Source organism: Lagopus muta, chromosome W (assembly GCF_023343835.1).
Source record: "Lagopus muta isolate bLagMut1 chromosome W, bLagMut1 primary, whole genome shotgun sequence".
Taxonomy (NCBI): Eukaryota; Metazoa; Chordata; class Aves; order Galliformes; family Phasianidae; genus Lagopus; species Lagopus muta.
Genome location: NC_064471.1, coordinates 1,343,357 through 1,367,958, shown reverse-complemented (window position 1 = coordinate 1,367,958; position 24,602 = coordinate 1,343,357). Strand labels below are relative to the sequence as shown.

Sequence of the window (24,602 nt, the reverse complement as noted above, 5' to 3'; positions counted from 1 at the left end):
TTGATATTAAAAAGAGCAATTGGTTTGAAGTAGGACATAATGCATTTGTATTCTGTAACTCATCCTTAGAAATAGTTGATCTAAGAAGTAAAATGCTATATATGTTAGCGGCGTGTTTTAGAAACATTATTACTGAATTATGTGATTAATTCTTTCTTGCAAAACTGTAATAGTTGTTAAATGTTCCAAACAATGCGAGCATAGTGTGTTAGGGATTAGAAAACACTGTAGAGTTGTTCTGTTAGGATAAGAAATTCCCAGCAAAAGAAGAACAGATTTAGCAAACATCAAAGATGTTAGGGCCTCTACACAAGGCTGAACTGTCTCACTCCGTGAGAAGGTTGGGACGTGACAGACAGGCACCAAGATACTCCCATCTTTCTCCTGAGCTTATCTCTGTAGAAAGAAGGACAAGCAGATATCTGCAAAATAATGATCAGGTGTGGAATAAATTTATTAATTAACTACAGATTTACGCTTATGCAGCAAAAATTTATGTTTGTCCAGTGTTTCCATGTTTAGTGAAACATCGAGAAGATTGTGAACCTAAAGTACTCAGCCAATGAGGAACTAGGGGAGAAAGAGATAAGCATTGGGGAACAGGGAATAAAAGAAGTAACACTTGATCTGGGTGCTCTCCTGCTTGCAGGAGGCCTGCCATTGCAATTGCAAATAAAATCTGCTTCATCAGAGATACCGTCCTAGAAAATTATTTGGATATTTCTAACAATTTGGGGGCTCGTCTGGGATAATTATCGCCCCTTGACACACTACCCTGGACAGGATAGGTGCACCCTGCTGATTTCAGCAGTCCTGTCTGGGGGGTGAGGTGACTCGTTAGAACAGCCGATAAGAAACCGAGACTCTTACATAAAGGATGGGCTCTGTGAAAGCCATGGGGCAGGTATGCATGGGTGTTGGCCATTAAGACCAGGTAACTTCATGCACAGACCAAGGTAAGGGAATTTAACTCTTGCCTTGGAAGTCGGTTGAGATTCTTGAGTGTGTGTGACTGAGACACACTTTCAGTGTGAACTGAGCGCTGAGTCTGGACCTGCAGTTCCATTGTCCCTTGAGGGGCATGGCCAGGGACGAACAAAGCAGCTGTGTTAGAAAAAGGAAAAGACTTCAGAGGGAACTGTTGGTGTGCGGTACCCTGTGCACTTGATGAAGTGCCAGCAGTACACTGCTATTAATCTGAGAGATAGGAGTATAGTACTCAAGAGGAATTGGGCCCAAAATCTGAGTCTGTTAAACCCTGGGTTAGCAAGGTATAGTGCTGACAACTGTCAAATGATAACCTACATTATTATAGCCGCGATAGTAAGAATAGTAATCTGCGCTGTTGTTACCATCTGCTGTAAATGTCCAGAACTGTGTGTTTGAATAACTACTACTGCTATATTTAGGACATCCTTAAAAACATGTTCAGAACGACATTACCTGAGCTAGCAAACTTAAGTGTTGGAGTGAATGTGGTGTGATTGAGACGTAACTAAGAAACGGAACGAAAGAGTGTATAAGCAATAGATATTAAAATGTTATAATCACAAAAAAAAAAAACAGAGTTACACAAAGAAGACTAAGATAATAAGAGAAAAAAAACAGAAGGCTTACCTATACACTAACATCACCTACAAAAAAAAACACCAGAAAAGGGAAACTCCAAACAAAACCCATCCCCACTGGTAGCCAGCTCTTAAATGGGTCAAGGAGAGGTGGAGCCAAGCTCCCCCCCTTCCAACAACACAGGTGAATTGCCTTCACCTGTGCTCCTCTGGCTGACTCATTGCTCACCTCAGGTGATCAATCAGAGGTTCAGGCCATGACTCAGCAGTTCCCATACACTCCACCCCTTCACAGCATGAACCAATGATCAGGTTAACTAAAGGGTAACCTTTCCCTAATACAGAGATCCGGTATATTGCAACGCTTGTACAATTTTATCACGACGTGTGTTGGTACAATTCAAGATCAGTGATGATCAATGGATGTCCATATTCTTCTATGGGCCAGTGCTCGATGATGTGACCGGAGGCATGACGTCCTGAGGTGCAGGCCTGTTCTCTGTTTCATCAGTCCCATGCAGACCATCACCGGGTGTTGTACGTGATCTGACAGCAACACTGGAACGCTTGATGGCATTTTGTTCCTTCCACTGGTCCTGAAGGCTCACAGACTCACGGGGAGTAATACAGATGTTTCACAGGTACCAGGAGGGGAAGGTCTGCACTCCCGGGCAAGATACAGGCCGTATTTCTATCCTGGGTCAACACTTCCGCCTGTACTGGGGCACGTCCTGGCCGCCTGTACCACACCTTTTGGCCGGATGTCTGCGGCTGCATAACGATATCGGGCACCAAACGGGAGTGCCCTGATCTGCCACAGGGACATGATGGGGGTCCCTTTAGCAATAAACATCGGAGTGTTGACCACAATATCAGTAGGCCATGTACCTATTACTGGAGGGACTACTGAGCCTCCCACCTCCAACAGTTTCCCCCAAGGTGCAAGTAGGCCACACCACTTGGGTCCTACCTGCACCTTCCAGGGCCATTTTATTTTATGGGTACCCGGATCTAAACGCTCAGGGGCAGGGAGCAGAAGATTATTTTCGTCACCAATCTGGGGTCTTCCCTGATGACCAGTGCCCGTAATTTGGATCCTAAGCGGGGTGGCCCATGTCGTCTGCAACATTCTCAGGGCACTGGGTCTGCCGTCTCGAGGTCTTTCATTCAGGTCCCGCAGGGTTTCATACAGTCTTTTCGTCCACCCCTTTAGGGACTGGGAGTCTGTCTTCAGGGCAGCCTTAAGAATACCGTTATAACGTTCAATGAGGCCTGCCCCCGTTGGATTATATGGCAGGTGGAATCGCCATTCGATGTTATTTTCTTCTGCCCAGCGCTGTATCGTTGCACCAGTAAAATGAGTCCCTTGATCGCTCTCGATGACTTGAGGTGTCCTGTAGGCAGACATCAGTTTAGTGAGTGCCTTGATGGTATATGCCTGGTTTGCTTTCGGTACTGGATAGGCCTGCAGCAGCCCACTTGCAGTGTCGACACAGGTCAGGGCGTATCATGCCCCCTCAGAGCAAGGAAGGGGCCCGATGTAATCGACCTGCCATCGCTGGAGAGGACTGTGTCCCCTAGCAAGATGGGCTGTTGTTTCGGGCAACGATCTCGGTCTCATCTTGGAGCAAGCGTCGCAATCCTGGCATGCCTGGACGATATCAGATAGTTGTATGGGCAGTCCCCATGCTTTAGCAGCTGCCCACATTGTCTTTTGTCCAGCATGCCGTAGCTTCTGATGTAACCAGCGGGCCATGTTCTCTGACGGTGAATTCGCAATCCATTGAGCTCGGGCCAGCATGTCGGCTTCATCGTTTCCCGGTGACTGTAGGGGCTGATGACCAGAAACATGGTAGACACATACAGCCCTGTGTTTGAACGTATTCCATATATCTAACCACATGTCTTTGCCCCAGATCAGTCGGGCGTGGATAGTCCATTCCTGGGTGGCCCACTGTGCAATCCAAAGAGTGAGCCCCCGGTACACAGCCCAACTATCTGTGCAGATGTTCAGGATACCATCACCGGGTTCCTTGGTTATAACCATCCACACGGCTCGCAGTTCTGCCCATTGGCTGCTCTGACCATCCCCCTCATCGAACCAGATTGTCCTGGTGGAAGGATGGTATGCTATTGCTCTCCACTTGCTCGGGATTGCCCTTGCTGGACCCATCTGTGTACCAGGTATCTTCAGGGATAGGATATTTTCCCTCGTGAACGGGACTCTTCTCAGGTGGAGCGACCTGTATTTCTTTTGGTGCATCACTGGGATACGTCACTGGGCCTAGGATCTTCTAGAGTTCTTCTTTCTAGGGTGATGAAGACAGACTGCTCCTTTGGCTGAGATAGGCGACCCATCGTGCCACTGTTTGTGCTTGGGCCACCCCTGTCTTAGGAAGGTGGGTCAGATCTTTCACCCACCCCTGAATCGGCAGAGTGGTCTTGACTATAACTGCAGCTGTTTGAGTTATTGGCTCTACTGCCTGTAATGCCTAATAGGCAGCTAATAGTTGTTTTTCATTCATACTGTATCTTTGCTCCGTGCCAAACCTGAGTCCAGAAACCAATGGGGGTCCGAATAGAGCTCTGGCGTTGGCACAGGCCCCAACCGAAGCCGTCTTGAGTAACATGAACGTCCACAGTTGTTTGGAGAGCCAGACCCCATAGAATATCTATGCCCAGGATGTATTCTTGGACTGGGGCAATAGTCACCTTGTACTCCCGGGGTGGGAGACACCTAACCCCCAATTTTAACCATGTTTGGGTGACAGGAATAGTCTGTCCCCAAAAACACCAATTATCACTCCGTCCCCATCAAATTGCCTCAGATCTCCATAGGTAACTGATGTTTCTGCTCCCGTCTCTACCAATGCCATAACTCTCTGAATATTTTTTCGGGACCAATAAATCATTAATTCTACATAGGGCCTCCAGTCCCATCTGGAGGCCACACGGGGACTAACATCCGTTGTCACACCATGAATTGTGCTATAGCCAATACTTTTACTTCCAATGGCTCAGGCATTGTGGCCCGAGACACCTGAGGTGGCTTTTTATTTTTTCTATTTGGAACAGTAAAATCTTCTAGGTTCCTTGTTGTTGTTGGAACCCTCTCTATAACCCGCACCCTTGATTTCTTAGGGTAACTCTGTTATTTTTTATTTTCCTTTAGCTGTCTCCAGAGCTGGAGAAGGACATGGTTGGGCTGGCGGTCGATCTTAGCAAATTGGACCCCAGCCCAAATTAAATCATTAAACATTTCTTTTCAGGATACCTTTATGGGTCCCGATGGAGGAGCTCCAGCAGCCGGCATTTTGGTTTTTAACCTTTGTCTGAGAGCAAGATGGACGGTCATGGTGGCCAACTTAGCTATTTCTGGGCCATTCACCAAGACACTTTCTGCCCCAGAATCCCATAGTCTCAATAACCAAGCCAGCACACTTTCTCTAGGCTTCTGCCAAAATCGTTGTACTAGGTCCATCAATTCTGTTGCTGTGTATGGCCGAACCGTTACATGTAAATGAGTCTGGGCAGGGAGCCATTGATCAGGCAGCACCCCTGCCGGTCTGTCCCGTACTTTTTTTGTTTTCTGGGTTACGACAGGACGGACTTCCAGTGGATCAGTCAGAATTGGACACTCAAGGTCTGATTTGGATTTCTTGTTCTCCTGATCAACGAAGTCTGTTGATTCAGGAGTCTGGTCATCATTTATTGATATGTTACGAATTTGGCCTACAGGAAGATGTAGAATTGGCTTCTTCCTTGTTGAAACGCCAAGTTTGTGCTCCAGCTTTTCAATGCTGTCTTTCAAAAGCTGATTTTCAGTTTCTAAAGTATTATTTCTTAAATCCACATGATTTAAGGCAGTTAATAGAGGCCATGCCACCATGGAGGCAGCCAGTTGTCTTTCTTTAGAAATGAGAACATCCTTGCCAAGTTCTTGAAAATAGTCCGCCATGCAATGTGGGGAGATATTGCCCATAACGTGTAAGGGACCCCATTTTTCAATGATAGCAGCTAACTCATAATAGAGCGATCCCTCAAATCCTGGGATCTACCTGGAATCACTTTCTCTAGAGAAATATTGATCTCCCCCTTGACCCATTTATAGAAATTCCATGATGTTAATTTTAGTATATTTGGCCTGCCTGTCTCAACAAGTGTATAATCAGAAAAAACATGATGTGAATTTTAGTTTATTCAGCCTGCCTGGCTTACCAAGTATATAATCAATGGATATCAAGATGTTACAATCAAAATATAATCAAGAGAATTACACAAAGTAGATAACGATCATAAAAGACAACAAGGGGAAGAGCTTACCCTTTGGTTAAGCTCACCAGAAAAGACCAAGAAAGGAGACCTCCAGAAGAAATCCTTCCTTCCTGCTAGCCAGCTCTTAAATAGGTCCAGGAAGGGTGGAGCCTGGCTTCCCCCCTTCCAGCAGCACAGGTGAATTGCCTTCACCTGTGCTCCTCTGGCTGACTCATGGCTCGCCTCAGGTGATTAATCAGAGGTTCAGGCCGTGACTCAGCAGTTCCCATACAGTCATCTTTTCTCAAGGCTGAACAGACCCAGTTCACTCAGCCTTTCTTCATAGGGCAGATGCTCCAAGCCCTTCACAATTTTTGTGGCCCTCTGCTGGACTCTTTCCAAGAGGTCCCTGTCGTTTTTGTACTGGGGAGCCCAGAACTGGACACAGTACTCCAGATGAGGCCATACCAGGGCAGAGTAGAGGCAGAGGATCACCTCCCTCGATTTGCTGGACACGCTCTTTTTAATGTACCCCAGAATGCCATTGACCTTGTTGGCCATAAGGGCACACTGCTGGCTCATGGCCAACCTGTCATCCACCAGGACGCCCAGGTCCCTCTCTGCAGAGCTCCTCTCCAGCAGCTCATCCCCCAGCCTGTACTGGTGCATGCAATTATTCCTCCCTAGGTGTAAGACTCTACACTTGCTTTTGTTGAACCTCATCTGGTTTCTTACTGCCCAGCTCTCCAGCCTGTCCAGGTCTCGCTGAATGGCAGCACAGCCTTCAGGCGTGTCAGCCAATCCTCCCAATTTCATATCATCAACAAACTTGCTGAGGGTGGCCACTATCCCCTCATCAAGCTCATTGATGAAGATGTTGAACAAGACCAGACCCAGCACAGACCCCTGAGGAACACCGCTAGTTACAGGCCTCCAGCCAGACTCTGCACCACCAACAATGACCCTCTGTGCTCTGCCAGTCAGCCAGTTGTCAACCCACCTCACTGTCCACTCGACTATCCCACACTTCCTCAGCTTTGTTATAAGGATGTCATGGGAGACAGTATCAAATGCCTTTCTAAAATCAAGTCCCATGCAGACCATCACCGGGTGGGACTACTGAGCCTCCCACCTCCAATAATCTCCCCCAGGGTGCAAGTAGGCCACACCACTTGGGTCCTACCTGCACCTTCCAGGGCCATTTTATGTTATGGGTACCCGGATCTAAATTTTCAGGGATGGGGAGCAGAAGATTATTTTCGTTACTGAATGGGAACTACTGAGTCACGGCCTGAACCTCTGATTGATCACCTGAGGTGAGCCATGAGATCTCCCTATTATGAGTTAGTAGTGATCACTGAAAAATGGGGTTCCTTATGCGTTATGGGTAATATCTTCCCATATAGCATGGTGGATTATTTTCAAGGACTTGGCAAGGATGTGCTCATCACTAAAGACAAATGGCTGCCTCCATGGTGGTATGGCCACTATTAAGTGCCTTAAATCGTGTGGATATAAGAAACAACACTTTAGAAACTGAAAATCAGCTTTTGAAAGACCACGTTGAAAAGCTGGAGCACGAACTTGACGTTTTAACAGGGAAGAAGCCAATTCTACATCTTCTCCTAGGCCAAGTTAGTAACATTTCAATAAACGATGACCAGACTCCTGAATCAACAGGCTTTGTTTATCAGGAAAATAAAATATCTAAATTAGATCTTGAATATCCAATTCTAACTGATCCACTGGAAGTCCATCCTGTTGTAACCCAGAAAACAGAAAAAGTACAGGACAGACTGGCAGGGGTGCCACCTGATCAGTGGCCCCCTGCCCTGACTCATTTACATGTAACGGCCCGGCCATACACGGCAATAGAATTAATGGACTTAATACAGCGATTTCGGCAGAAGCCTAGAGAAAGTGTGCTGGCTTGGTTGTTCAGACTGTGGGAGTGTGGGGCAAAAAGTGTCTTGGTGAATGGCCCAGAAATAGCCAAGTTGGCCACCATGACTGTCCATCCTGCTCTCAGACAGAGGTTATATGTAGGTAATCAGTATCGTGATGAAAACGATTCTATACTAGAATGGTTAATGGCGGCCTGCTGTATGGTATGGCTGAATAAATTGGACATACCTTTACATACAGGCATGTGGTCCTTCATGGAGGACCTCCAGAATTATATCCGCGAACTGGGTGTAAGAGAGGCTATCTATGAAGACACATTTGATGGCCCTGATATGGTTAAATTTTCAGCAGGGATGAGAGATTTAATTTTACAGCAAGCTCCCTCCCATCTGTAAGGCACCCTAGTCTCCATATTAAATCCCCTTGTAGCATCAGAAGCCGTAGTCCAGCAGGCTGCCCAGTTAGTTGCCGACTTGGGAGAAACAGAACGCCTGCGGACTAGGCGCAATATTCGGTTTTTGGAGGAAGCAGAGGTCCTGCCGGTAAATAAAACCAAAATGCCGGCTACTCGAGCTCCTTGATCGGGACCCATAAGGGTATCCTGAAACTAAAGGACAATCAAAAATTCCAGAGCTACCCTAAGAAATCAAGGGTAAGAGCTATAGAGAGGGTTCCAACAACAACATGGAACCTAGAAGATTTTATTGTTCCAAATAGGAAAAAGAACCCACCTCAGGTGTCTCAGGCCACAATTCCTGAGCCGTCAGAAGCAGAAGAATTGGCCCTAGCGCAATTCATGGAGTGACGAGGGATGTTAGTCCCCGTAGGGGACAGAAGGTAGGCAGAAGCCTAGAGAAAGTGTGCTGGCTTGGTTGTTCAGACTGTGGGAGTGTGGGGCAGAAAGTGTCTTGGTGAATGGCCCAGAAATAGCTAAGTTGGCCACCATGACCGTCCATCTTGCTCTCAGACAAAGGTTAAAAACCAAAATGCCGGCTGCTGGAGCTCCTCCATCGGGACCCATAAAGGTATCCTGAAAAGAAATGTTTAATGATTTAATTTGGGCTGGGGTCCAATTTGCTAAGATCGACCGCCAGCCCAACCATGTCCTTCTCCAGCTCTGGAGACAGCTAAAGGAAAATAAAAAATAACAGAGTTACCCTAAGAAATCAAGGGTGCGGGTTATAGAGAGGGTTCCAACAACAACAAGGAACCTAGAAGATTTTACTGTTCCAAATAGAAAAAATAAAAAGCCACCTCAGGTGTCTCGGGCCACAATGCCTGAGCCATTGGAAGTAAAAGTATTGGCTATAGCACAATTCATGGTGTGACAACGGATGTTAGTCCCCGTGTGGCCTCCAGATGGGACTGGAGGCCCTATGTAGAATTAATGATTTATTGGTCCCGAAAAAATATTCAGAGAGTTATGGCATTGGTAGAGACGGGAGCAGAAACATCAGTTACCTATGGAGATCTGAGGCAATTTGATGGGGACGGAGTGATAATTGGTGTTTTTGGGGACAGACTATTCCTGTCACCCAAACATGATTAAAATTGGGGGTTAGGTGTCTCCCACCCCGGGAGTACAAGGTGTCTATTGCCCCAGTCTGGCTCTCCAAACAACTGTGGGAGAGTTTAGACTTAGACAGAGACGTATCAGTATCCGGGCGGTGCAGGCAATATTAAGAGGCCATGCAAAACATGAGCCTGTTTGCCTGCCGAAACCGCACCGGATTACTAACGTTAGACAGTATAGACTTGTATGGGAACCGCTGATTCACGGCCTGAACCTCTGATTAATCACCTGAGGTGAGCCTTGAGTCAGCTAGAGGAGCACAGGTGAAGGCAATTCACCTGTGCTGCCGGAAGGGGGGAAGCCAGGCTCCACCCTTCCTGGACCTATTTAAGAGCTGGCTACCAGAGGGGAAGGATCTCTTCTGGAGATCCCCTCTTTTGGTATCTTCTGGTGAGCTCAACCCAAGGATAAGCTCTTCCACTTATTCTCTTTTGTGATTCTTGTTTGCTTTGCCTTACTCTCTTGATTATATTGCGATTATAACATCTTGGTTATACAAGACTCCAGGGTGGGCAAGATGAAATATCGAGGAATTAGAAAAAGTGGGTATTATAAGACCTGCACACAGCCCATATAACTCCCCCATATGGCCAGTGCGAAAGACAGATGGCACGTGGAGGATGACAGTAGATTACAGAAAATTAAATAAGGTCACGCCGCCTATTCATGCAGCCGTACCCAATATTGCCTCCCTAATGGACACATTGAGTAGGGAGATAAAAACCTATCATTGTGTCCTGGATCTAGCAAATGCATTCTTCAGTATCCCAATTGCTGAGAAATCGCAAGATCAGTTTGCGTTTACGCGGGGAGGCAGGCAGTGGACCTTTCAGGTCCTGCCACAGGGGTACGTGCATTCACCAACGTATTGTCATAATCTAGTGGCGCGTGACCTGGCTGATTGGAGAAAACCTGATGATGTTAACCTATATCATTATATTGATGATCTCCTGCTGACATCCGACTCACTGGAGGCAGTAGGACAGGCAGCAAGTTCATTAACCGCCTATTTACAACAGAGGGGATGGGCTATAAATCCCCAAAAGGTGCAAGGTCCAGGCCTGTCTGTAAAATTCCTGCGGGTGGTTTGGTCAGGAAAGACCAAAGTGCTGTCACCGATAAGGTTCAGGCGTTCCCAGTCCCTACAACATCAAAGCAGCTGCAAGAGTTTCTAGGTATATTGGGTTATTGGCGTTCCTTTATACCTCACCTAGCGCAGCTGCTAAGGCCACTATACAGACTCACAAAAAAGGGGCAGCTATGGGACTGGGGGAAAACCGAACAGGATGCTTTCCAACAAGCGAAACTGGCAGTTAAACAAGCCCAGGCATTGGGTATATTTGATTCTACCCTCCCAGCTGAGTTGGACGTTCATGTTACTCAAGACGGCTTTGGTTGGGGCCTGTGGCAACACCAGAGCTCTATTCGGACCCCCATTGGTTTCTGGTCTCAGGTTTGGCACGGAGCAGAAGAAAGATACAGTATGATTGACAAACAGTTATTGGCTGCCTATTAGGCATTACAGGCAGTAGAGCCAATAACTCAAACAGCTGCAGTTATAGTCAAGACCACTCTGCCAATTCAGGGGTGGGTGAAAGATCTGACCCACCTTCCTAAGACAGGGGTGGCCCAAGCACAAACAGTGGCACGATGGGTCGCCTATCTCAGCCAAAGGAGCAGTCTGTCTTCATCCCCCTTGAAAGAAGAACTCCAGAAGATGCTAGGCCCAGTGACGTATCCCAGTGATGCACCAAAAGAAATACTGGTCGCTCCACCGGAGAAGAGTCCCATTCAGGAGGGAAAATATCCTATCCCCGAAGATGCCCTGGTACACAGATGGGTCCAGCAAGGGCAATCCTGAGCAAGTGGAGTGCAATAGCATACCATCCTTCCACCGAGATAGTCTGGTTCGATGAGGGGGATGGTCAGAGAAGCCAATGGGCAGAACTGCGAGCCGTGTGGATGGTTATAACCAAGGAACCCGGTGATGGTATCCTGAACATCTGCACAGATAGTTGGGCTGTGTACCAGGGGCTCACTCTTTGGATTGCACAGTGGGCCACCCAGGAATGGACTATCCACACCCTACCTATCTGGGGCAAAGACATGTGGTTAGATATATGGAATACGGTCAAACACAGGACTGTACGTGTTTACCATGTTCATCATGCTACCATGGTCACCAGCCCCCACAGTCACCAGGAAACGATGAAGCCAACACACTGGCCCGAGTTCGATGGATTGCGAATTCACCATGTGAGAACATGGCCCGCTGGTTACATCAGAAGCTACGGCATGCTGGACAAAAGACAATGTGGGCAGCTGCCAAAGCATGGGGATTGCCCATACAACTACCTGATATCGTCCAGGCATGCCAGGATTGCGATGCTTGCTCCAAGATGAGACCGAGATCGTTGCCCGAAACAACAGCCCATCTTGCTAGGGGACGCAATCCTCTCCAGCAATGGCAGGTCGATTACATAAGGCCCCTTCCTCGCTCCGAGGGGGCAAGATACGCCCTGACCTGTGTCGACACTGCAAGTGGGCTGCTGCAGGCCTATCCAGTACCGAAAGCAAACCAGGCATATAACGTCAAGGCACTCACTAAACTGATGTCTGCCTACAGGACACCTCAAGTCATCGTGATCGACCAAGGGACTCATTTTACTGGTGCAACGATACAGCGCTGGGCAGAAGAAAATAACATCGAATGGTGATTCCACCTGCCATATAATCCAACGGGGGCAGGCCTCATGGAACGTTATAACGGTATTCTTAAGGCTGCCCTGAAGACAGGCTCCCAGTCCCTGCAGGGGTGGACAGAAAGACTGTAATGAAACCCTGCAGGACCTGAATGAAAGACCTCGAGACAGCAGACCGAGTGCCCTGAGAATGTTGCACATGACATGGGCCACCCCGCTTAGGATCTAAATTACAGGCACTGGTCATCAGGGAAGACCCCAGATTGGTGACAAAAATAATCTTCTGCTCCCTGCCCCTGAGCGTTTAGATCCGGGTACCCATAAAATAAAATGGCCCTGGAAGGTGCAGGTAGGACCCAAGTGGTGTGGCCTACTTGCACCTTGGGGGAGACTGTTGGAGGTGGGAGGCTCAGTAGTCCCTCCAGTAATAGGTATATGGCCTACTGATATTGTGGTCAACACTCCGATGTTTATTGCTAAAGGGACCCCAATCGTGTCCCTGTGGCAGATCAGGACACCTCCTTTTGTGCCTGATATCGTTATGTAGCCGCAGATATCCAGCCAAAAGGTGTGGTACAGGCGGCCAGGATGTTCCCCAGTACAAGCGGAAGTGTTGACCCAAGACGGAAATACGGCCTGTATCTTGCCCTGGAGAGCAGACCTTCCCCTCCTGGTACCTGTGAAACATCTGTATTACTCCCTGTGAGTCTGTGAGCCTTCAGGACCAGTGGAAGGAACAAAATGTCATCAAGCGTTCCAGTGTTGCTGTCAGATCACGTACAACACCCAGTGATGGTCTGCATGGGACTGATGGAACATAGGACGGACCTGCACCTCAGGACCTCATGCCTCCAGTCACATCATCGAGCACTGGCCCATAGAAGAATATGGACATCCACTGATCATCACTTGTCTTGAATTGTACCAACACACGTCGCGATAAAATTGTATAAGAGTCGCGATATACCGGATCTCTGTATTAGGGAAAGGTTACCCTTTAGTTAACCTGATCATTGGTTCATGCTGTGAAGGGGTGGAGTGTATGGGAACTGCTGAGTCATGGCCTGAACCTCTGATTGATCTCCTGAGGTGAGCAATGAGTCAGCCAGAGGAGCACAGGTGAAGGCAATTCACCTGTGTTGTTGGAAGGGGGGGAGCCTGGCTCCACCCCTCCTAGACCTATTTAAGAGCTGGCTTCCAGAGGGGAAGGATCTCTTCTGGAGATCACCTTTTGTGGTGTTTTGTGGTGAGCTTATCTGAAGGGTAAGCTCTTCCATCTATTCTCTTTTTGTTATCGTTGTCTATTTTGCCTAATTCTTTTGATTATGTTGTGATTATAACATCTGGATTATACAATGACCGAGAGGAGATCTAGTCCTGGTTTATAAATATCTGAGGTGTGGGGGCCGTAATGGTGATGCCAGTCTTTTTTCAGTGGTACGTGGAGACAGGACAGGGGGAAACGGACATAAGCTGCGGCATAGGAAGTTTGGCACGAATGTGCGCTAGAACTTCTTTACGGTGAGGGTGATGGAGCACTGGAACAGGCTGCCGAGGGGGGTTGTAGAGTCTTCTCTGGAGATGTTCAAGTCTCGCCTGGAAGCCTATCTGTGCGACCTGGTTTAGGGAACCTGCTTTGGCAGGGGGGTTCGTCTCTGTGATCTCTAGAGGTCCCTTCCAACCCCTACAATTCTGTGATTTTCTGATACAGGTGCCTCTTACTCTGTGCTACATCAACAATTATTACCCGTAGATGATTTTTGTAATAGTTGTAGGAGCTACTGGTAAGAGAATTTTACTTTTTTTTGGACCAATTAAGTACACGCTAGGAGAGCAAGTAGGAATATATAAATTCTTGTACATGCCAGGTTCTCCAAAACCATTATTTGGGTATGACATGTTAGGATAGTTGAATGTAGAGATTAAATTCAGTAGAGAAAGTTGGAGCTAATTGTCAAGCAAGAGGAATTGACTGAAAATTTTAAGTCTGGCTTTAACACAAACTGGGAAAAGCATTATTGTACTCCCAGAAGTTACGTAAATTCTAAATCAGGTATACACAGGATTGCAGGCATCAGGAATGCCTGGCAGAGTTTTTTTAAAAAAAAAAAAAAAAAAAAAAAAAAAGGGGGGGGGGGCAAAAATTCAACCCAATAAGAGTTAAGTTATAGATGGGAGTCAGCCCAGCAAGGGTAAAGCAATGCCCTTTTAGGATACAAGATTGTAGGAGGATAAAAGAAATAATAAATAACGGATTGGTAAGAGCTATAGTTTGGTTAAAGATTTCAGGGCAAATAATAGAAATGTTGAAGATATGCAACCCATGGTGGTAAATCCATGCACTTTATTAACTAAGTTGAGGAATGAGTAGGTGGGGTTTGCCGTTCTGGATTTGAAGTACACCTTTTTCTGCCTGGTTTTGCCAAAGGAAGTCTAAAATTATTTACCTTTGAATTAAAAAAAACTCCAATATGGAGAAATAAATAATAACAAAAAAAAAATAAAAATTCATTTAACCTGGACAGTGTTTCCCAGGGTTGTGAGAACAGCCCAGTGTTTTTTGAGAACTGGTCAGCTTGTGAGCCTGAGATTTGGGTTCCTCTATCCCATGGTGGAACTTCACAGCAGTATGTGGATACCACAGTAACAAAGGAGGATGGTGTACAATGGACTGTGAGTTTGTTGAATTTCTTGATTTAAATGGCTATCAAGTTTCTCAACAGAAAGCACAACTGATCAAAGAGAAAGAAGCAATTTGCTGAACACCCAGAACACCAATGCAGAGCTGCCTCCAAGCCAGCAGTGTGCGACTGCATGGAAACTGTCTATGCCAGTTGGTCAGACCTACAGGAGGAACCGTTGGATGACGCTGAGGAGTCCTGGATTCATCGACAGAAGCAGTTTTGTGAGACAAGGAAACTGTAAGGCAGGACATGCAGTAACTGCTACTGACAAGATAAATAACACAAAACCTCTGGGGACTTCCTCTCAGAAGGCTGAAATAACTGCCTTGACAAGAACCTTAAATATATGGACAGATGCTAAATGTGCTTTTGGGGTGGTACCCACTCGTGGTACCATCTGGAAAGAGCAAGGGTTGCTTACACACAAGGAAAACAAATTCAGCATGATGTATCACAGAATCACAGAATTGTAGAGGTTGGTAGGGACCTCCAGGGATCATCGTGTCCAACCCCCCTGCCAAAGCAGGTTCTCTACGCCAGGTCAAATCTACCAAATCTACCAAAAATCTTAATCTACCAAAATCTACCAAAGAGCAGCATGGCTGTTATACATTGTAAAGGACATCAGAAGAGTGACACTGTACAGGAAACTGGGAATATGATGGTGGATCAGGTGGCAAAACAGGCAGCTGAAGGAGAAGAAATTGGAGAACTGGCTTTAAGTCCAGACGGTAAACTTAAAATATCTGAACCTTAGTCAGAATCTATAAGGTACTCTAGAAAGGATAGGAATCTAATGAAGGGAAGAGAGCAAGCTGACAGATGGGTACATACCCAGATGGACACATTGTTGTGCCCGTTAGTATTGTATAGAATTTGGTTCTAAGGGAACATAATAAAACATGGGGGGTACAGACACCAGAAAGTAACTGTACAATCCTAGTGCCAGGAACAGGGTACAAGTGGGGCTTGTTGGAAAGGGAACCTTCCAGGGCAACAATTGCAAATGGATATTTTTTTTTCAGAACTGCCAGGAAAAATGAGGGTTTTGATATATGCTAGTTCTAACCAATACCCTTTCAGGGTGACCAGAAGCATTCCCTTGCAGGACCAATAGAGCCAAGGAAGTAACCAAGGTACTTTTGCAGGAGATTATTCCAAGGGTTGGGTGTCCTCCAACAATACCCTTCAACCAGGGAACTCATTTTATTGCAGAGATTGTCCAACAGGTCAGCAAGCATTGGGAATAAACTGGCAATTGCACATACCACACAGACCACAGGCGAGTGGTCAGGAGGAAAAGATGAACTATCTAATTAAATCACAGGTTGTAAAACTGGGCCAGGAAGCTGGACTATCCTGGCCGTAGGTGTTGCCTTTGGCTCTCCTTAGTACCAGAACAAAACCTAGAGCCAAAGAGGGGTTAAGTCCTTTCAAAATACTGTACAGAAGGCCTTATGTTGTACAAAAGGAGATTTCTACCCAAGTAGGGAGCGAAATACTAACTGAGCATGTGATAAATCTGCAGGAACAACTTTGGGAAATAGAGAAACTGGTTCTAGGAACTAGAGCCCAAGGCCTTGACGGCTTGATACATAACATTTTACAAGGAGATAATATGTATATTGCAGATCTCTTTCAGATTTGCCCCTGGAACCAAGCTGGGTAGGTCTGTTCCAGGTGCTGCTAACATCCCACAAAACAGTAAAAATTAAAGAACAAGCATTGTGGATACATAATACTAGAGTTAAGAAGGTCCCTCGAACACAATGAGTACTGAAGTCAGCTGGACCCTTAAAATTGTGAATCCAAAGACAGTGATGTGGGCTCTTGTAATTGTTAGAAATGTTGATTTGATAAGTGCAGCATTTGATGTAAATACTTATATATCTCTTGTGGAAAAATGTCATTGCATATCAGTAATTGGTATGTGGGCAAGCTAAGGATTTAAACTTTTCTCTTCTTGTTGTCCCTGATGATTTTAAGGCGAGAAATCAAACTGTTGTGAGATGGTGAGCTGTAGAATACAGTATGTAAGGGGTCCATAACATCTCTTAGTTTTGTTAACTCAAAGGGAATTAGCAAATAGCATCACTTAGAGGGATTTATAGCTTAGAAGAATTTATTGCTTAGAGGCATTTGTTGTTTAGTTTAACCTCAAGACCAATTTATTGCTTAGTTTAACCTTTTTGCTTTTCCCAAGCACCCAAAGACTCCCAAAAGGGAGCCTTCTCAAGTCAGTAGAAAGGGGCCCCTAAGAAAGCAATGGATGGGGAAGATAAGCATGATGGGAAACTGCTGAGGCATGCAAGGTGGGAAAGTAGCTCAGCACTGGAACAAAGGTCGAAAGGACATGGCGAGGAAGGCATCTGACTTCATTCCGGAACGACCACCGAATGGGGAGGAAGACATCGAGCCTTCATCCAATGGAAACTAATGTGCATGCCCTGGGGAGGGGGACAGTATGTAAATGAATTCCTGGAAAAGCAATTAATATGCCAATGGGTCTTGGGTAACGCTGTTGAATTATGTATGGCTTGGCTTATAAATGTAACGGGACCCCACTCTTTGGTGTGCAAGCTAGGAGAAGCGATCCCCCTTGCAACCGGTGTGTGGCGCAGCACTGATATAAAGATGTATCTGCTCTTTTAACCTTATGTGGGTTAGAGAGTTTGATTCCACAAATCAATTTGGCACCCCAGATGGGACAATCTCAGTTTGGCTGCAGGACCAGTTGAGGAGGGGGATGCCTTTGGAAGTCTTGCAAGGACTCCCCCTTCTCATCTGGTCACTGCGGGGACAGACAAGGACCATCTGGAAGCGGACTGGGTATGTTTAAAGGGAAGGCTCCATGAAGTCTACGCAGGAGCAGGGACTCCATAAGACATGCGGGGATGCCCCACACAAAAGGGTTTTACCCTGAGGGTGGATTAGTCCAGAGGTACAGGACAGGAAGTTAATTACCAGGGAAGACAGGCGTCTTATGGTACTGTATCTGATTCCAGGGATTGTGGTTTTGAGTCCCACCTCTGGCTAGGACTTGTAAGCTAGACTAGCGCTTGGGCACTAGCAATCACGAGTTCATAACAACCCAGAACTCACGTTAATTCCGAGGATTGTGGGTTAGAGTCCCACCCCAGGTTAGCGAGATATAGTGCTGACACTTGTCAAATGATAACCTACACCATTGTAGCCGTGGTAGTAGGAAAAGTAATCTGTGTTGTTGTTACCATCTGCTGCAAATGTCCAGTACTGTGTGTTTGAATAACTGTTATTGATATATTCGGATATCCTTTTGAACATCTGAACTAAAACGTTACTTGAGCTAGCAAACCTAAATGTTGGAGTGAATGTGGTGTGATTGAGACGTAGCTAAGCTACAGAGCGACAGTGGAGTCCTGAAACTGTGGTTCTGTTCTCCTGCGAGGGAAACAGCCGGTGACGGAAGAAGCAGAAGTTGTTAACTGTTTTGTTCGTCTGTACAATTCCCCTGTATGTATTATCTTTGACAAATTGGGAAAAAGGGATCTGAGTGGTTCTAGGGTAAATGCAAATGAACTTTTTGGAGTGGGATGAATATGGGAAATTATATGTCGTAAATTACAGCGACGGGCCAGAACAAAGGTGTATGTTTCACAGAACAAATGTATGCAGTCCAGATTATGTTATACTCTGTTTAGCTTGTAAAAAGATATATTAAGGGGATTGGTGTTACTCGTGCCCGGAGTGTGGACAAGAGTGGTGGAAAGAGTTTTGGGGATTGTTTTGGGGAAACTTTAGGGCACAAGGAGTAATTTGTGGAAATGTTAGTAAACTAGTAAAACAACAAAATAGCGCTATGGGAGGGTCACAAGGGAAATAAATACCTAAAAAAAAAAACCAAAAAAAAAACCACCCCTGGGGGGCATATTGGAAGGATGTTGCAGGAGGGCCAGGGAGGAACATTAAATAAGAAACTAGGAACATGAATGAAAAATGATGCTAGTAGTTAATGTAATGATGAGAGTTTGGAAAGTGAAAAGTTTGGAAAGGACACAGGCTGAGGAAGGCAAAGATGAGAAGGGTGTAACAGGGATGTCAGGACTGAAGAGAGAACCGTTGCTTCTTAATCTCACGCTGGGTATATAGATAATAAAAGAACCTCCTCTCCCTCCTATAAATTGGAGCAAGACAAATCCTAGAGTTGAGCCTACAAGGGATCGGAACAGGGCCACATTCCAACTGAGAAGGAGATCTTAGCCGCGTATGAGGGGGTTTGGGCTGCTTCCGAAGTAGTCGGTACTGAAACACAGCTCCTTCTGGCACCTCGACTGCCAGTGCTGAACTGGATGTTCAAGGGTAAGGTTCCTTCCACCCATCATGCTACTGATGCCACTTGGAGTAAGTGGATTGCATTGATAACACAACGAGCACGGATGGGGAACCTCAGCTGTCCAGGAAACCTGTGAGAATCCTTCTTTGTTTTTTGGCTCAAAGCTTGCTTCCTGAGGTATTTCTTGTGATAAGACTCTGTGTGATTTGTTGAGGAGGCAACTAATGGGTGCTAACCGTGTGACAATCGATATCGCTTTGGGAACATTTGAAAGCCCCTTCCCCCAGAGCTGCTTGCTCTGTAGAAGTGCGGATGAGAATGCTCAGGAGTGTTTACTGGCGGAAGATCTGGCCTGTGACTAAACAGCTCCAGCTAGTTGTGGGAAAATTGGGGAACGATACCATCGTGTTCTGTGAGAAACAGGATGCAGATGGGCATCCCTGCTCCCTCTTATCTGCTGGCAAGGCCCGGAAGATGGGAACAAAGGAGTTTCTGCTGAGATCCCAGAGCCAGAAGCTGCCACTCAAAGGAGAGCTGACTCAACCACTTTGGATTTGAGCTGTCACTCCAAAGACAGCTGACTCGACCACTCTGAAAGCATTGAAAAGTGGCCATCATCGCCATGGTCATCGTCGTGCTTCGTTGTCCGTCGTCGTCGTTCAACAGAACAACTCTGCCTGACGACCCACCGCTACTGAAGATCAAAGACTGAACTACGAACCTCGCTGGATCCATGGTGGTGACTATCTCCCTCTTGCTGCCTATAAAGACCCCTTGCTTCTTCTTCTTTTCTATCTTTTCTATCGCCCTCCTTCCCTTCTCCATTACCCTAATTCATAATAGTGTCCGTCCTCCCCTTCCCCATTTCCCTAATTAAGATTTGTAATAAACTGGTTGGACCAACATTTGAACCGTTGCTTCTTAATCTCACGCTGGGTATATAGATAATAAAAGAACCTCCTCTCCCTCCTATAAATTGGAGCAAGACAAATCCTAGAAGTCATCATGGACTGGCCTGAAGGTAAAAGGTTTGGAACACCACCAGCACAAGAGTTATCATGTGCTAAAGAATCCCCACCATACAATGAACTACCAGAGAACAAAAAGAAATATGCCCTGTTCACAGATGGATCGTGTCGTATTGTGGGGAAGCATCACAGATGGAAATCTGCTGTGTGGAGCCCCACACGACAAGTTGCAGAGGCCACTGAAGGGAAAGGAGAATCAAGCCAATTTGCAGAGGTAAAGGCTGTCCAACTGGCCTTAGATGTTGCTGAACGGGAGAGGTGGCCAATGCTCTATCTTTACACTGATTCATGGATAGTGGCAAATGCCTTATGGGGGTGGTTACAGCAGTGGGAGCAAAATAACTGGCAAAGAAGGGGTAAACCTATTTGGGCTGCTGAACTGTGGAAATGCATTGCTGCTTGAACAAAAAATGCGGTTGTAAGGTACGTCACCTAGATGCTCATTTGCCCAAGAGTCGGGCTACTGAAGAACAGCAAAACAACCATCAGGTAGACCAAGCTAACGGAATTAAAGTGGCTGAAATAGAACTGGAGTGGCAGAACAAGGGTGAATTATTTCTAGCTCGGTGGGCCCATGAGACCTCAGGCCATCAAGGAAGAGACGCAACATGTAACTGGGCTAGAGACCGAGGGGTGGATTTAACTATGGATGCTACTGCACAAATCATTCATGACTGTGACACATGCGCCACAATTAAACAAGCTAAGAGGATGAAACCTCTCTGGGGGGAAGGGTGATGGCAAAAGTACAAATATGGTGAGGCGTGGCAGGTTGATTATATCACCTTGCCACGATCTCACAATGGTAAGCGTTATGTGCTCACCATGGTGGAGGCAACATCCGGGTGGCTTGAAACATATGCAGTATCCCGTGCTACTGCCCGAAACACTATATTAGGTCTGGAGAGGCAAATCCTGTGGCGACATGGCACCCCGGAAAGAATTGAGTCAGATAATGTGACTCATTTTAAACATTCACTTGTGGATACTTGGGCCAGAGAACATGGCATCGAGTGGATTTCTCATATCCCCTATTGTCAACGGTTCATGGGCTGGTCCAGCCCTGTTCCGTGACCAGCAGGGCGGAGGGATCTGCGGATCCGCACCTCTGGGAAAGGGAAAACAGGGGACCCCAAAATACTTGAAAACATCAGCACTAATCTGAGGTGGAACAAATGATTTTACTAAATATAGTATTAGTAAAATACAATGAGAGAGAGAGAGAGACTGTCTGAATTGTATAGACCTCACCACAATGCTGGGGTGAGAAGCGCAGTCCAGTTGAGTGACTGAAGAACAGACGGCGAAGTGCAGATGGCGAAGCGCAGACGGCAAAGCGCAGATAGTGAAGCGCAGACAGCGAAGAGCAGGCGAAGAAGAGAAATCAGGTGACCTTGCACAGAGTTATATCTCCTTGCTGACCGCAAAGCCTCCTGGGGAAATGTAGTTCTTCTCCGTCGGACGAACTTTCGGCAAATATCAAACCCCACTCCCCAGTGCATTACATGATGTTATGGTGTGGAATACTGATGACCAAAAATCATAAAACCATGACACCTATCATGCACCAGCCTCTGGTAAGATCGAACGCTACAAAGGGTTGTTAAAAACCATGTTAAAAGCAATGGGTGGCGGAACATTTAAACACTGGGTGAAGTATTTGGCAGAAGCCACCTGGCTGGTCAACACCAGAGGATCAATCAGTCGAGATAGTCCTACCCAATCTAGCTCCCTACATATTGTAGAGGGAGATAAGGTCCCTGTAGTACATGTAAAGAACATGGTAGGAAAAGCAGTTTGGGTTTTTCCTGCTTCTGGGAAGGGCAAACCTCTTCGTGGAACTGTTTTTGCCCACGGACCTGGGTCCACCTGGTGGGTGATGCAGAAAAACGGGGATGTTCAGTGTGTACCACAAGGGAATTTGATGTTGTGGGAGTGCAGTCAGTAATCCCATGTGTTAAGCATGATGTAGTGATGTAGAATAAGGGGTGGAATGTCATGGTTTTATGATTTTTGGTCATCAGTATTCCACACCATAACATCATGTAATGCACTGGGGGGGTATGACTTCTGCCGAATGTTCGTTCAGTGAAGAAGAACTACATATCCCCAGGAGGCTTTGCGGTCAGGGAGGAGATATAATTCTGTGCAAGGTCACCTGATCCTTCTTCTTTGCCTGCTCTTCGCCGTCTGCGATTCGCTGTCTGCGCTTCGCCGTCTGCGCTTCACCATCTGCACTTCGCCGTCTGCTTTTCTTCAGTCACTCAACTGGACTGCGCTTCTCAGCATTGTGGTGAGGTCTATCTACCATCCAGACAGACTCTCTCTCCCTCTCATTTTATTTTTTGCTAATACTATATTTAGTAAATCATTTGTTCCACCTCAGATTATTGCTGTTGTTTTCATGTATTTCGGGGTCCCCTGTTTCCCCTTTCCCGGAGGTGTGGATCTGCAGATCCCTCCACCCTGCTGGTCACAGAACCGGGCCAAACCAGCCCGTTAAATGTTGACAGGGGGGAATATTAAATAAGAAACTAGGAACATGAATGGAATAATGGGACCAGGTTTATAATTGAGTACCCTAATCCATTAGAGACCAAGTGCTGGGTGTTTGTGGAAGTTGAAGAACTGTACGGTTTGATTTGTGGATTTTGAAAGGAATGGGACAAACCGTTTTGATGGTATAAGGGAGTATAATTGTTAATGGTATACAGAAGTAGAATTGAGGGTATGTGGAAGTGTAACTGAGGGTACGACAAAGGAAAAAAGGGTTAAAGAGAAAGTGAGTTTATCTGTGCTGGCATGAGAGCAACCCCCCCACACCATTTCCCCGCAAGGAGAACTTGGTGTGAGAGAGTGAGCTGCAGATGGAGATTGCTGCTGTAAAAAACAGTACTTGCAAATGCGAAGGTGGAGAGGACAGGGCACTGGAAGTGAGAATAGCCTCTGCAGAGATCTAGGAAATCCCAGTGTTAACACTGGAAGCCTCTGGAGAGGAGGAGGTAAAACTGAAAAATGATGCTAGTAGTTAATGTAATGATGAGAGTTTGGAAAGTGAAAAGTTTGGGAAGGACACAGGCTGAGGAAGGCAAAGATGAGAAGGGTGTAACAAGGATGTCAGGACTGAAGAGAGGTGAGCGATATGAAGGAAAAACAAAACAAACAAAAACTGATTGAGAAACAGAGATAGTAAGGAAATTGGGAATAACAGCAGCTGTTACTGTCTCAGCACTAGAGTAGGGGAGGGCTGGAAGAACCCAGGGAGGGCTCTGCCCCACTGGAATGAAAATAAAGTGTAAATTACTGAGAAAGAGGGAACAGTCTCTGGTTGCAAAGATGAAGGATGGGAATTTGGGAAGTTTACCCTAGCAGATCCACTGGTTAAATTACAGCTAGAAGAACAGAATAAAGAAGTTTATCTTTTGGTGGATACGGGTGCCTCTTAACACCCGTAGACGATTTTGTAACAGTAGTAGAAGCTAATGCCTAATAAGCAAAGGCTTACTTTTTGGGATTAATTAAATATAGACTGAGAAAACAAGTAGGAATACATAAATTCTTGTACATGCCACGTTACTCTGGCAAGAAATTAAATAAAACTGGAGCTAAGGATCAAACAGTATTAACTGATTGACAATTTTAAGTCTGCCTTTAACACAAACAGGGAAAAACAAGATTATAGCCCCAGAAGTTACAGAAATCTTGAATAAGAAACGCTTAGGAGGGTGGGTATCAGGGATACCTGGCAGACCCAAAAATGCAGCTCTAAACAGAAGTTAAGTTAAAAGCAAGAGTTAGCCCAGTCAGGGTAAAGCAGAGCCCTTTAAGGATATGTGACTGTAGAAGGATAAAAGATAATTTTTGGAGTTTGGATTACTAATTGAATATTAATCCAAATACAGTACTCCAAACCTGCCAAAATAAATAAATAAATAGATAAATAAATATATAAATAAATGGAAAACAAGTGCTATAGTTTGGAACAAGGTTTGAGGGCAAGTAATAGAATAGTTGAATGTATACACTAAGTGGTGAAAAATCCATATGCTTTATTAACCAAGGTAAGGAATTAGTAGGTGGAGTTTACCTTCTGGACTTGAAGGATGCCTTTTCTGCCTGGTTTGGCCAAAGGAAGCCTAAGTTTATTTGCCTTTGAACAGAAAAGCCCCAGTATGGGGTGAAAAGACTCAGTTAATCTGAACAGTGTTACCCAGGGTTGTGAGAACAGCTCAATGATTTTTGAGAGCTGGTCAACTCGTGAACCTGAGACTTGGGTTGGTTCCTCCGTCCCAGAGCGGAGCCTTACTGCAGTACGTGGATGTCACAGAGACAAAGAGGACTGTGTGCAATGGACTGTGAGTTTGCTCAATTTCTTGTTTAAATGATTATCAAGTTTCTCAACAGAATGACTTAATTGGGATATGAGATTACAGCTGGACTTCAAACCTTAAGGACTGTCAGGAAAGAAGCCATCTGCCAAACCCCTGAGTCACAAACTGCCAAGGAACTCCATACATTCCCAGGAATGACAGGATGGTGCGGACTGTGGATACACAGCTACAAACTGTTGGTAAAG

The 24,602-nt window shown here is 45.9% G+C and overlaps 1 protein-coding gene across 1 annotated transcript in view; it reads left to right on the top strand.

Moving 5' to 3' along the window:
- Positions 1-24,602, top strand: part of LOC125686417 (uncharacterized) — a 191,417-nt gene that overhangs the window by 58,875 nt on the left and 107,940 nt on the right. The window lies entirely within an intron of this gene.